Source organism: Egretta garzetta, unplaced genomic scaffold, assembly GCF_000687185.1.
Source record: "Egretta garzetta isolate BGI_Z169 unplaced genomic scaffold, ASM68718v1 scaffold638, whole genome shotgun sequence".
In the NCBI taxonomy this organism is placed as follows: Eukaryota; Metazoa; Chordata; class Aves; order Pelecaniformes; family Ardeidae; genus Egretta; species Egretta garzetta.
In genome coordinates, this window is record NW_009260676.1 from 1,335,915 (window position 1) to 1,351,219 (window position 15,305).

General features: G+C 40.5%; 1 protein-coding gene across 1 annotated transcript in view; it reads right to left on the minus strand.

Moving 5' to 3' along the window:
* LOC104132492 (multiple epidermal growth factor-like domains protein 6) overlaps positions 1 to 15,305 on the minus strand; it is a 230,410-nt gene that overhangs the window by 199,976 nt on the left and 15,129 nt on the right. The window lies entirely within an intron of this gene.

Genomic DNA, 15,305 nt, shown 5'->3' on the forward strand with positions numbered 1-15,305 from the left:
ATATTGGAAGGGAACAAGCCCAATAAAATAAATCAGGTGATAGTTACTAAGTACCTGTGTCAGGATAAAGGGCAAACAGAATTCAAGGCGTTATATCCAACAAACTGTACAGACAGAATGAACTGCATTGCAGGTCAGCCAGAAGTGTTTGTGCAAGGTAACTGGACTCTAACGTTCGCTGTGATAAACCATACTTCAAGCACATTCAACTTCTGAATCCCAGAGCACAATGCTACCCTGACAGTGTATTTTCATTGGGTTATAAATTTGAATGTGCTGTTCCTATACAGACTTTCCACTTGACACTTTGACATGTCTATTAAAAGAAAAAGATACTGGCATTGAATTTGCATTTTTGAAAACTTATGTTAATGAACATTCATAACGAGGGCATGACAGCAATACATCAATTAATAAGAAAAAACTTGCACTGACAGAGTAGCCCTGTTTCAGGAGCTTCTGGTTAACTGAGGCCATGTCAGAGCACATTTAACCTCGCACAGCTCCTCGCCCACGAGTTCTCCCCTATGCACTACAATTTGTGCATCTCTTCTCTAAATGTTTAGGTACATCTGAAACTTCACAAACACAGGGGACTGGGTATTTTGGGGTAGTTCAAGCTTTTATCTTTAGACAGTCTTCCTTATTTTAAGGTCTTAACCTTAAGTTAGGTGGAAAGGACTCATTCCTAGGATGCAGTAGCTGAACTCTGCAAAGTGCCCAGCCAGGCTTTTACAACATAAGCATGCATGTAGCATACCGTGAATCAGACATATGCATGCTGTGTTTGTTAAGAAAAGTTATGTTACAAATGCTTATTTAAAATACACAGGAATTTTGGCAGAAAGAGAAGAGTCAGGTATTGACCAAACCTCAGTTTGAACTGTTCTGGATGAGTAACTAAATTTTTCTCTGAAATTTTAGTGAGTTACATTAACCTTCACACACTTTTCTAAGTTGCTGGTTAGCTTTATCATTCACCACCAAAAAGCTGTCCATAGTCTATGATAGGATTGATGGCATTTTGGTTGTTGGTGAATTGTTTTATTTGCCATCCCATTTTCTTACAGAATTAGATGAAACCAAAAGAAAATGTTTTCAGTGAAACTGAATTAGTTGCACAACCCAAAAATCCTGAAGTATTTATTCACATATACAGTAGTTCATCAGCTCTAAAACTCTCAGCTTTATTATTCACTTGTCAGAATAAATTATAATGCCAAGTGGCTGGCAGAATAATGAACAACTGCCATGATAAATGGATCGTCATACAAAGCTATCTGAAATACAAAGATGATGACGACGAGAGCAACACTTAGAGCTACACCTACAGTTTCTCTTTCTCTGTTTTTCCCCGTGTTGTACAATTTTCTTCAGTCTCAAATTTACTTGGCTGGAACAGAGGTGGAACACGATACAAATTGTGGCTAAATTCTCTAGAGAAGTGAAGTACAACTCCACTGCAATCAGTGGATAATTGTACAGTCATGCTACACGTGAATTTGCCCTCCATGCAAAGAATTTAGCAAGCATTGTTAATACATTCACTTATTTCAGTTATTAAATTTGCCCTCTGATGAACATCTATCTGTTATCTATTCCGTTAGCATATTCTCCTTCCCATTGCTTCACACGCCATATAAAATTACAGGAAGATTATTACAAGTGGAAATTGTTGCTTTACTATGCTAAGGTCAAAAATAATTCAGAATCCAGTTCCCAAATACATTTGTATAGTACCACCTTCAAGCCAATGAAAGCAGATTCTAAATCAGAGCTCCCAGAACACATCGCCAGTTCATATTTAACAACAAAGCAGAGAAATCAGGGAAAAGAGGATTTAATTGAAGTCTCAACTTCTGGATCTTGGCACAAAGAAGTGATACACTGCAGACTCCAGCTTGGAAACCATCACTTAGATAAACCTATTTGTACCAGTACCACAATGAGCAGACAAGGCTATTCGGTTAAGCAAGCGTTACACACTCTTCCAAGACTATGTTCCACAGAGTACAAAGATCCAAAATAAAAAATAAGTATTCCAGAGGTTTAACAGCATAGTGAGTTTGGCTTTTTCCCCCCACCCCAACTAAGTTACATTTACAGTTTCTACATTATTTACAGCATAGCTGCAACACTGGGATCTAGAGGCCATAGTAAGGGCAGGGTGGCAGGGAGGGAGAAAAAAGAAAAAGGAAAAAGCCACACTTGTACCTGCAGGTACAGTTCAGGTTGGGGCAAGGGTGTAGGAAGAAGAGATGGATGGACAAGTGAAAGACTAGCTCAAAAAAATCTCAACTGAAATGGGCTATTTCCCCCCCCCCACACACACACCCGTTAGCCTTTATGTTATATACTAACAGGATTTCTGGTATTCACACTTGAAGTAAACCATGAGACATATCTACCATCTGACAGATCGGTACTGCCTCCCCTAACTCCTGTTGGCTTTTCTGAGCTCCAAAACAGAATGAGATAACAGGGAGAGAAAACAGATTCAGGTCAGCAACCCTGAACACAAAAGCTGTACTTGCAGTATGGGCAATAGTGAGAAAAGCAATTGCCCGTGAATTCTTGGTGAACCAAAAGCAATTAGATCTTACAAAAAAAGGAAACAGTTAGAAATAAGCTTTCTTTAAAAGGATAGCACAGACACCATGATTTCCCTCACTTCAGTACCTTACAAGGTACCTTTCCATCTGAATCTCTCAAACATCTTAAAAATAAGATTAGCCACTTTTATTCCAGGTGGCCACAAATAAATTTGGCCTTTTCAACTCTGGTTGTACTTAAAAGGGGTTATTAGGAAGTACCTGAAGGAGCAAAAAGCAATTTTGAAGAAACTGGATCTAAAGTTTAAGTCACAACCTCAGGCTTGTAAAGTAGCGTGCATGGGAGAAAAACGAGCAAGGAAAAGAAGGAAGAATGACCAAGACACACAGTAGAAATGAAAGAATTTCAAAGAATCGCAGGGCTAGCACCTCCAGAGACCATCTCATCCGCACCTGCCTCTTCCTCCACAGGAGAAGTAATAAAGAAGAAATGACAAATAATCTGCCTAGAGAAATAACAGCTGCACTTTCTTTAAACAGTGTAATTCGTTATTGGGGGGGGAAAAAGGGGGGCACGTAAGAACAGGCATGGAAGTGATCCGAGGGCTGGAGCCCATCTTCTATGAGGCCAGGCTGGGAGAGTTGGGGGTGTTCAGCCTGGAGAAGAGAAGGCTGCGGGCAGAGCTGAGTGCGGCCGGTCAGGGCTTCAAGGGGGCCCATAAGAAAGGTGGGGACAAGATTTTTAGCAGGGCCAGCTGTGACAGGATAAGGTGGAATGGCTTTAAACTAAAACAGGGTAGAGATTTAGGCTAGATGTAAGGAAGAATTCTTTACAGTGAGGGTGGTGAAACCCTGGCAGGGGTTGCCCAGAGAGGGGGTGGAGGCCCCATCCCTGGGAACATTCCAGGCCAGGTTGGATGGGGCTGTGAGCAACCTGATCTGGTTAAAGGTGTCCCTGCTCCTGCAGGGGGGTTGGGCTGGGTGACTTCTAGGGGTCCCTTCCAACATGAAACATTCCATGATTCTATTCTAAATGCCATGTGAGACACTGCTTTGAAACACTCAGGTCTGGAATTTGACTAACTTTCATTGGTTTTTATGTGCCCAACAAAACATACCTTAAACAGGGCTTATTTTCAGAGAACAGCAAGTCACATGGTAGAGAAAACAGAAAAGGATTTCCAGTACTCCAGACCATTACTCACCTCAAAATTTGAGAGAATAGGAAGTCATTTTAGGAAGCTACTGTGACCAACGATACTGGAAAATGAGAGCAGGGAATGTCTGATCTGAGCAGAGTTGAAAACCTGCTCCACAGTTCAAGCCTATAATTGTTGGGGTTTGTACTGAACAGTTACAATCATTCTGGAAGTGCTAGAAAGACTTTCTGAGCAGGAGAAATTTAAGCAGGAGTAGTTAAACTTGCTTCGCCCAATTAATGACTTGACATTTGTATAAAATAAAGTCCTGACATTTGCAGTTCTACAGTTAACTTCTAGACCGATAATTACCCACAAGTAATTCTAACCTTAAGCTTATACCGCAACTTTCGAGGTTAATAAAACAAGTTTAGTTTACACGTCCACATTACCTACTAAATCTGCTGGGAGTAAGGTGGCAACTTAGCAATGATACAAGAGCATTAGAAAGGAAATTTTTCAAACAGCTGCTAGGGCAAATCCTTGCATTACCAATGGCACCACGGGGTCTGTATACATACACAAAATAGTGCAGATTTGCTTTATAATGTCTTCCCCTGAAGATATACTGGCATGCAAGTAATGTAATGACACAGAAGATGCAGATTTGCCTTCCTGGAGAAAAAAAAAATAGTCATAGCAGCAAACACTTTTTCAGGTGTAAAAAGTATGTCATACCGAATGGCACCAATCCAGCCAAGTTTGAAACTAGGTGTATGATCTGTATCAAATTTAGAATTTCCGCGTCATGTAGACTTAGCTCTTGTTCTAACCTGATTTGGAAAACATTTGAAGTTGCCTGTGGAGCTTGTAGCTTCTAGTTTTAGTTTTTCACTTGAGAATTTGAAATTTTCCATTCTATAAAAACTGAAAAATCTCAACCAAAAAAAATGGAAAATATAATTTAAATAGCCACGCATTATTCCATAGCATGTCAGTCCTGGTAGTTTACTACTGACATACCATTTAATAAAATCACAAATGAAGCGAAGCTTTAAAATGCCTTTAGCAAATGTTTAGCCTTCTCCCCTCTCCCTCCTCACCTTTCAGGCAGGGATAACACTTGCTTTGTGAGACTACTACAGAAATACAACAAAATCCACTAAGTATTGTTTCCTTGCTAACTTGTTTAGCCACGTGTTATATCACACAACCAATGCTTAGCACTACAGAAGTCACTCATAACGCAAGACACACGTGCACATGCATTGCTGTTCGATATGGTCGGCAGTTAGATACCCTAGGACTTTTATTTGTGAACAGTCGCATATTTTGGGGTGGAAACGTAGAATAAGATACCGCATGCCTGACATATTTGAGCAAGAGCCAGACAGACAAAAAACAAACCTCATACTGCAACCTCCCCAGGGAAATCTTTGTTCATTTTAATACTTGTTCAGTCAGCTGTCTTCATGAATGACAAGGTTTTATCTCTAATGTGAATGGCTTCGAAGGCTACTTGCATTATCCATTCTTCAGCAGCTGCTGCTGAAACCACAGGGTTGCAAACTTATAATTAAATCCAGCTGCCACTACTGTGAGTTCAGCTATATCGAAGTGAGCAATAACGCCTTGTGGTTGCTGGCAAGATTCTGTCTCCATTTCTAGACAATGTAATTAACTCTCTTGCCCCTTTTAGATGAAATAAACATCAGCACTGAAGAATGCTGTTAAATGACTGTAAAATAGTATTTATATAGAAGAATTCTGTTGCAGTCATTACACCTGAGAAAACAAATTTCTAGGTGGATGATGGCTAACAACAAATCACTGTTTCCTTAAAAACGCTGAGAGGACCCCCAGGGTACAGGATGGAAGGAGTTTCCTGTAGAAAGGAGGTATGACAGGATACACATTAAAACAGATCTGCTCTTAAACGTTAAAACACAGCCACCAGAAGAAAGCAACTATCAAGATCCAGCCTGACAGAATTGCAGGCAAAGGCTGGAAAGGAATCAGGAATGGAACCACAGGCCTACCTTTAATGCCAAGATCATTTCTTAAATATCCATGCCTTAAATCAGACTTAGAGATGCAGTCCTGACTGAGTAGCTGCATCTGCACACTTCTAGAGGTAAACTTCTTTCTTTTCCAGTCAAAACCTGTTTGCAATCCATGTGTCAAAGTCTTTAGGTCAGCAACAATAATTAGCTACCCGAGTTTGACTTTCTCAGTCATGCTCCTTGAAGTGCTGCTCAAAAAGGCTCCGTTTCCACTCTTTTATGAGAAATATTGCGATGACAATGCCTCAAAAGCATTTAATGGGAGTAAAAGCAGTCAGCAACGACATCAGTGGCATTAGCCTAGCAAGTAGAAAGCAACTGTCAACTGAGCTTTCTTTGTGAAGAGTTCTCCTATTATTTGTACCTCTTTGGAAACACGCAACAGTCCAATTGCTTCTGCGGGCGGGTGAGAAAGCCCAGCAGAAGACAAAGTGCCCGACCTCTGACTGCAAGCACACGAAGGTTAAAGAGAGGGGAAAGCTTTCTGTCAAGAGGAGAATGAGATGCATAGCAACCATCTCCATATTCACTCTGCAAACCTCCCAAAATACAACAATAAAGATTAAAAAAAACCCGACCTGCTGGATATTCTGCCAAATCACAGTTAAAACCCTAGGTTATCTAGATGCTTTTTTAATATAGGGGTTGCATACAGGGCTAGACAAAAACTGCACGAACAGGCTGTGAGCAAAAGGCAAGCCATCATACCATGGGCTATTTAAACTCACCTGCATTACCTGGCCTAATTGACTGCGATTAGCTCAGACACCTCTGCACTGCACTGAAGCGGGCAGGCTGGATACCCAAATAAGTTTGCCCACAGTCATGCAGAGACCAGCAGGAGTCATGAAATAGAATCCAGATGTTTCCAGAGACTCCAGGTCTGCTCACGCCCCTTTTGATGGGGGGTGGGAAATAAATGTACCTGCAAGCATCTCTGCACAACGTTCAGCTTTGCGATGGTTTGCTCCCACATTTCCTGAACCACCATCAAATAAATGCTAGCGGCTAGAAAGCAAGTTATCTTCCATTATTTTTTTACTTTTTGCAGCAAATACAGCCTTTTGTACCAAAGACGATAAGGGTGAATTTGCTCTCAAGTGGTTATTCTTAGGTTCATTTACTTTTGACATATTTATTTGCTGTTTCACTACTGCTGTCTGTCTACCTGTCGCTTTGTACTAATGGCTGTGAAGCCCAGGCACTCAAGAGCATATCAGCAAGATGGGCTGATTATTATATCCTGTCATACCTAGGTGAGAGCCAGTCATGATTTTTCAATCGGCGTTTTACGATTCCCATTTTAAAATGACAAAGCTTTTATTCCTCCTAGCCTTTTAGTGGCTACTTTAAAGGGCTTTTTATCTGTGGAGGTTCATATCTTACCAATGCTGAAAGGTGTTCCTATAGACAACCGTGGCAAAGACAAGGTGTGTGTCAAGACAGAAGCGAATGCAGGGGGGAAGAATAGAAGTGTTGGAGGAAGCCATGCTTTCGGGTTTTTTGAATCCTGCATAGGATCTTGCTTGCAACCAGAATTAATCTCTGAATCAACGTTATCCATCATCAGGACAGATAATGTCATTTTATCTTAACCATAACTTTTTTCTTGGGAGATTATAGATAGCTTGGCACTTCTGCAGTGTTTTGTGCACTGCATTTGTCTTTTGCAAATCTCTGCATAGAAGAACATTCAGCTCCTCTTTCTCACGGGTTTCTAACCAGCTTCAGCTCTGTGACATTTTATATTTAGGTCTAATGTTACATCTGTATTAATTTGTGACTATATAAGTCTATAATTTATTATTCAAACCACAGTCTGTTTCAAGTGTCAGGATACCTATCAGTTGCCATCAAAGCACAGAATACAGGAGACAGATTAGAGAAAGGTATATTGCCATGAGGCCAAGCCCAGCAGGCAGTGTGCAGGGACAGCAGATGACTTTTGATAGACCTTCACGTAGGGGTTGTCACTGTACATGAGAAACAGTTTGTTGTGTGGTTGTTTGGTTTGGTTTGTGGGGTTTTTTTTAATTACTTAAAATAGTATTTTTTTCTCTCCTCTTTTAAAACATTTAAAAATCTAACGTGGGGGGAACAGGTGACAACAGGAATCAACCAGCACATATTTGTTTCTCAGATTTTCAAGGCTATTAGATCACTGAGGGTCTCCAACTATCCAGGGAGACCCAAATCTGCTAAAAGCTTACATCAGAAGACTTTACCATGGCTAAAATTTCATTAAAGTTTATAAACTAACTATGGACTGAAAGAGCAAGACAACAGCGTTTTCCCTTTTTTCATACATGTAAGGCAGGATGAGATTGATTCGTTTTCAGTAGCATAGGACACCACAGGAAAAAACCCAATCAATTCAGTTCACCAACTATAAATAACTGCTCTGATTAATATACTAATTTTAAACACCAAAGGCCTGTTGGCATTTTTTCTCTTGCAAATTCTTTTGATTAACCACATAAATTGCCTAAAGCATTTGGTTTATATGAAATCCTTTATAAACTCAATTTTTATCCAAATTTGCTCCTGACAAAGCATGAATTAAAATCATGCAGTAAAAAAAAAAGCCAAACAAAAATCATCCACCACTTCCAAGTGCAAGAAACAAAGCATACTAAAGTACTTGCTTAAATAAATGGTATGTGTCTAGCGCTACTTCCCGATTACTAAGAATGACCAAGTTAGTGTTGGTCATTACTAAGAATGACCAAGTTACAACAGTCCAAGGGAAGAGCTGTCTTTGTGCCTAAGCTTCTCTGTTGTTCCTCTATTGAGAGCTCTCAAGCTAATTTGATAGAGTGGAATATCCCCATCCCACTATTTCAAGTTGATTCCTGCCCTAATATTCTTCCAAACCATGAGAGTACTGTCTTTGGAAGAATTACACAAGCCACGGTTTTGAATGAATACGAGATCTGAAATGGTTTTTGAAGCGCAAGGACAGCATACTTTCAGCATTCACACCTTCCTGTCTACTTTTTGACCTGAACCTCATTTGCCTCTGTGCTTATAGACTCCCTGGACTTCTGTGCCATCAAGAAAGCTTTACACGCTGTCAAGCTTTTCTATTGCTTCTAGAAGGGCCAAAACTGGATTTGTAGATCTTTGAGGCTTCACAACCCCCACCCAAGGCAGAAAGAGGTGGTGCCGTGACAGCAGCTTCCAAGGCCACCAAGAAGCAGACTGCACAAGAAGCACCAGAATGATCACAGCGGTGACAGCAGGACACATATTTAGCCCTGAGAAGTCCAAGCTGACAGAGACTGACGATATACTGAAGATTACACCAAGAAATACAAAGGCTGCATTTGGTACCAACTCACCTGATGCCAGTGTGCTACAGACAGTATCAAGGAAGGTGAAGAGATGCCAACTAACAAGAGTAACACAGTAATAACAGCAGTATATTCATACAAAATAAAATGCTGATTTTTAGTTAACGAGAGGGGAAATTTGAAAAGGTCATCCTTATTTTAGACTGAGCAGATTTGTAGATCTCCTTTCGGGTTGGCTTTCTTGCCTACAGGACCACTCTACATGAATGGAGCGTACAACTTCCTATGCCCTACAGAGATGCATCTAGCAGTTTTAGCAAGGGCAGAGTTGTTCAGCCAACTGAAGTAGGACTTTAAATCCAAAAACATCTAAAATAAGTTAAATAAAGGGGATTTTTCAAATGCATATTGGGCAGTAGAACACTTAACACTGAATAAAAATCACCTGAAACAGTCTTTGAAACAGTTTTAAAGGAACTGTGAAATATTCAGTGTTGGAAAGAATTACAGCAAAGAGATAAACTCACTGAATTCTCAGATCACTTCATCTAGATCAAGGGTTTCTACCTTTGTAATACGATCAATTTGTATTAGTGTTGTTTAAAACCTACACTGCTTGTTATTTCATTGAATTAAAACAATTTGCTTTAGAACTGGGTGAGGCGTCAGCAGTGACTACTTCCTTAACACAACATCCCACATTAGTTGCTGGCCACAACCCTGCCATATAGGAAGGAAAGATGGTAAAGCACCATCCTATGAAACTACCTTGTGCTGCTCATCCCTCCTGTGTGGTTCACACATGACAAACAGAAAGGAAGGGCCACAGCCTAATTTTAACTTCTGATGAGATTAAACATGTCAACACACCTTGTTAGCTGTGTTTGTTGTTTAACACACACTCACATTTTCAAATTTCACTACTTGGAGGAGTTTGGGCTATTCTAGTACAACAGCACTGTTATTACTTTGACCAGTGCTAAAAAAAGACTCATTACCACAGCCACTAAGGCAGGCAAAAGTGATTGCACAACTTTGAAGCGCTTCAGCACATACCAAGCCAAGAGGATGCTCTCAAGCTGTCAAGAGCTCAGAGGTCACCCCTGCTCCTTTACTGCCATATAAAGGACCAAAAGTATTTGCTGTCAGCCAGAGCTTCTTAATCGCAGGAACAGAAGAGTAGAGCAGATGGATCATTTTTCCTAGAAGTTGATTAGGAGCAGAGGAAGAACAAGAGACCAAGTCCTACTAGGAGTAGAGGATGAACCCATGGTTTCCTTCTGCCAGAGGACAGGTACCTTTCCATCCTGAGCTGCCTAATGTCTGTGCTTCCCTTGCCAGATCTGGCTCACCAGCACTTCACTAGTGAGACAGTCATTTGGAGCAGGAGAGTGACCATGCCAAGACAGAAAAAAACCCTGATAATCTTAAAGAAACTATGTGCCTAAACTAGAGCAATCTGAATATAAATTAGCTTTGTGCCATCCTCTTCTACTCGCTCTACGGGCTAATGCACAATTATCACATATTTTCTTCTAGTTTACACATTTTCATGTTAAAAATTCTGTCTTTGGTAAAACCACATGGGAGGCACTCACAGCCAAAATATGAAAACGAAATACCAGAACCACCAACAACAGTGAGGGCCTTGCTATCAGCAGCACTGTGTAAGCATGTTAAGAATTAATCTATCCTCAGAAATACTCAAACGCTATCTAGTTCCACTAGGAAGCAAAGATCCATGAACACTAAAGACATCTCTATGGGTAACAGCTCCACAAGTTTTAAGCTTGCCATTTGCTCTTTGAAGGGACCTACGAAGAATGAAAATTTGTAGCACTGTTTCATAGATATAAACGGCCCTGTAAGGCTTGTCCAGGTCTTCAGTCTCCAAGGAGAAAATATGCATCTCTCCAAAAGATCAGAATGGCAGACAGGCCATTCATCAGAAGTTTTATCAAGTAACTCTTCGCAGGAAGAAATAATTCCTAGAGGAAAATGGAAGTAAATTCTTTTCCACAGCGAATGAGATTATTTTTGGTTGCAAGAAGATCCATCAAACTTCATCCCATTTTAATAGATGGGTTAAAAAAAAAAAAAAACAAAAACCCCACACATACCACACCAAAACCAAAAGTCCATCTTTGTTTTAAGTAGTTCTGTAGTGTAACTCTCATTTACCTGGACTAGAAGATGCTGACATTTTTGTTTACTAGAATCTTTATATAGTACAATATTTTAATAATGTGTGACCAGAGTTAAGGAAGAGATTGACAACGAGTCAATGAACTGATGAATATCTATCTCATAAGCATTTAATTTTAGCTACCCATCTAGTGTGCATTTTGCCTTTATACACACACATTCCAATGCTATTATCTTATGCTTAATTACTTGGGTCTCAGAGCACTTTGTAAAGGAATGAGCTATCATTATCAACATTTCATATACAAAGAAATTGAGGCATAGTGGTATAATTTGCTAGAAGTTATTGAACTCGTATCCAAGGTCAGTGGCAGGTGAAAAACAAAGCTCTTATCTCAAGTATCAGACGAGTCCTGTATTCAGTAGACCACACTGCCTCTCAAGATGTGGTAAATGCTTCCCAAGCACACAATCTTTAGTCATCTGCATCAGCCTGTGTAAAAGAATTTAAAATTCCACCTGCATTACAGCAAGCATTGCAGTGTAAAATTTAAATATATTGACACTTAATCTGTTAAACACTGGAATATTGTGTTCAGCTTTCTTCAAACGATTGATTAAGCCAAGACATCATGTCATTGTAAGATGACTCTCCCAACAAGTCTGCCCTGGTCATTCCTCACCTACTTTTAAACATCTTTTGAAAACACACAAAAAAAGTCTGTATTTACTCTTCCCCAATTACAGTAGCCTCTTGCAAGACCTTTCTAATGCTGGGGTTTATTTCAGTCATGAAGTTATAAAGCCTGTTCAGTTTTCACTCTGGCTTTTACTTTAAGTATTAAAACCAGCAGGAGGCACTTGGTAAAACCAGTGATAACTTGATGTTTGATGACAAAATGTTTAAGAGTCAAAACTAACCCCGCATTTTGCATTGAGCAACTTTATGTACACAAAGAGTAAATAAAGTTACCTTTATTTGTAGAATTTGGAATGCTTTCACTAGCTGCATGTCCAAGTACAAGTCCCAGGGCTGAACTAAACAAGCTAAATGAAATTCATTTACTTCCAAGCCCAGCTCAGGTGGCTAGCAGGCCTTGAACAAGATTACCAGGACAACTGGTGAATAACAATGCAACCAGCACTGCAGCAGATTTTATTCTTGGCACCAGATTTTACCATTTCTCTTTTTTCTTAGAAGTCTTCCCTCCCTTTCACTGGGCTCAAGAGAAATGGGAATCTCAACTTCCAAACAACTTAAGGAAAGAGAAAGAAATACAGCTTGCAAGTTTACATCGTAATTGATACGAGTCTATTATTACAAGACAAATTGAAGCAGACAATGGAAAGAGACAGCTCAATCTGTTACTGAATCCTTGTAATGGCTATATGAAGAGCTCGACCATTTCACTCCTAAATCTTTCTTCTAAGTTTTTATTGCTGCTTGTGTGGGTAAAATAATAAAAATATGAGTCAGGTGTACAAGAGATGCAGCAAGGCATTTCTAGTCACAATGACATGAAGTTTATTAGAGGAATCACAACCCTTTCAGCATCTAGCCAGAAATAATGTTGTGTTACAGGCTGCTAAAACACCACGTGATACCAAAAAGTCATTAGATGCGATCATGCCAATCATCAAAAATCATCTCTGCTGCAGATTGCTGTGATGCACTCGGCTGTCGTAAGCCATTCTCGACGATCTGTCACAAGCTTCCTGCAGGACAGACCAGCGCAAAGCACACCGCAACTTGATTTCCAGAAGGCTGACCTACTTACTAAATGGCAAATATAAACGCAACAGGAAAAGCCAGATTAGAAGATCCTCTAGACATGTTTTCCCATTTATTTTTTAAAGTAACTGATTTTAATAATATTTTTATAATAATTACTTCTCTATTGTCTGTGGACCATAGTGCCAGCAGGGAGAACATGAGAGCCACTGCACAAGTGAAAATTTAGAATTAGCTGTCAACACTGAATGACAGACACAGAAAGAAGTAAGCAAAGAGGTCAGAGAGGGGAGGATATAAAATGGGATACATGCAACAGTACTTGCACTCATTTGAGAAAAATTGTTATGAAATGCCTATGGTCCCTCCTCTGTCTGAGGATGGACACGAGGCCACAGACACCAAAAGCGACAGAAACCATGATGACGACCAGGGATGCCCAGCAGGCAGCTTTCTGCCAGTAGTTTGCTATCTCATACCCAGTAAGAGCCTGCCTTCCCCTGTGAAGCCTCCAAGAGGGCTTTCCGAACATTCCTGCCAAAAAGCAGTCGAGGGATGCAGTCTAGAGATACAAGGAAGCGTGCTTCTGTACCAAAGACAGTCCCCTTTGACATATCATAGTATATAATCTTTTCCACTAACATTTTATAGCACATTTTCCAAAAACGTAACCTTAGTTTTCCTGGCAGTCATCTGTTCCACCGAATCCTGAAAGCAAAAGATGCTGGTAGGAGAGATTCCTTTCCCTTTGGGTTAAGTGTTGGAAGCAAAAGAGTTTATTTTCCAGTAAGGTTGCACAGGCAAGTAGGGAAGAGGGGACAAACTAGGCTTAGTGATCATTTAAAACCACAGTATATTACCATTAAATAATCCAGTCGCATTAAATTCAGGCTACTTTAAAAGAGCAATATTCCAATACCAGCCAGAAAAACAAAGGCTACAGCTGCTGGTTCCACAGTACGTTTTCTTTAGGTTTGCTTGCAACAAATACGATACAGAACTCGCAAGCACCTGACTGAAGACACCCGCAATGGTTAAGAGGCCTTACACTCTAATTACCTTGCTTTTGTTAGGCAGGTGAATTGCCCATAACATTCCTTCTGAAAGAAGGTTTTTCCCATCAGAATTTAATTTATAAACTCACTCCTGCCAGGCTGCGATAGCAGCTACTGTATAAACCTGAAAATGATGACTACTGAAATTCCATTCAAACCGTAGGAATCAATAGAAAGCAGACAAACCACCAAGATAAAGTTCCACCCAACTGCAAAGAGCAAGAACTGCAGGATACCTCACATTGTTTTACAGTGTCTACAGTCACCAGCCTGTGAAATAGAGACCGCGCAATCTCATTTCGGTTTGAAAACCTGACCTGTGCTCTCCACATGCTGCACCCACATAATCTGCCTGTTGGAAATGCCTCGGTGCCGAAGGCATTTCCAGGCAACAGAAGGAGACTCAAAAGACTAGCGATGGCAGTTTAGAATTTGCTGAGACTTACACTGCATTCGGTAAAAGCTTTTTATATGGTCTCCTTAGAGATCCTGATTCTGCTCACCTTGAAGCAGCAGCTCTACTGTAAGTCAATAACAAAGCAACCTGCATCGGTGTCGCCCTGGTTCATGCCACGTTACACATATAAACGTGTTGTTTCTATGGGCAGTAAAGAAATGCACAATTACAGCATTTCCCTCCGAGTCTGCTTAACTGAGCTAACACTGTCCGAAGGCAGATTCAGCACGCTGGGGTCTGATGTCAGCAGAAGTGTCATCGTAAAGAGCTCCGCATTGTATTTAAAGGTTTGCTTGTAAATGAAAAATGTTATCTATGACCAGGCTTCAACAAAAAGAACCCTGCTGCAACGTTTGCCGACTTTTTGCATTTCCTACTTACCATGCCTGCTGCAACTCCAGCTGCTTCACCACCTTCACTGCAGGAGGCTGCACCCGTACAGACACAGCTGCTTTGGTGCAGTGAGGCCACACAAGACCCAGTCCATCACGTAAGCCTTGGTGCAGCCCAGAGATCAGAATATGACAGAGGCTGTGAAGCAAGCGTGATGCAAGCCATGTATCGAGTATAGAGCTTCGCTTTTCAGCTCTTAAAGGGATTGCTGTAAACAGTTGTTACGTTCCTTCTCACTTATACTTCATGATAGACAAGCCAGGTGAGGATGTGAACATATTAGAATTGAAAAGCGCAAAACCTAAATATTCAAAAAGTGCCTTTCTTTGAACAAAACACAATGCACTTCAGTTGAAAAAAAGAAATCATCATTTGTCTAATACAAAAGAAATCCTTTGTCCCAATCACAGCCTACTCTGAAGGAATGACTTCCCCCCCCCCCCCCCAATCACCACAACGACCTACCTCACTAACTC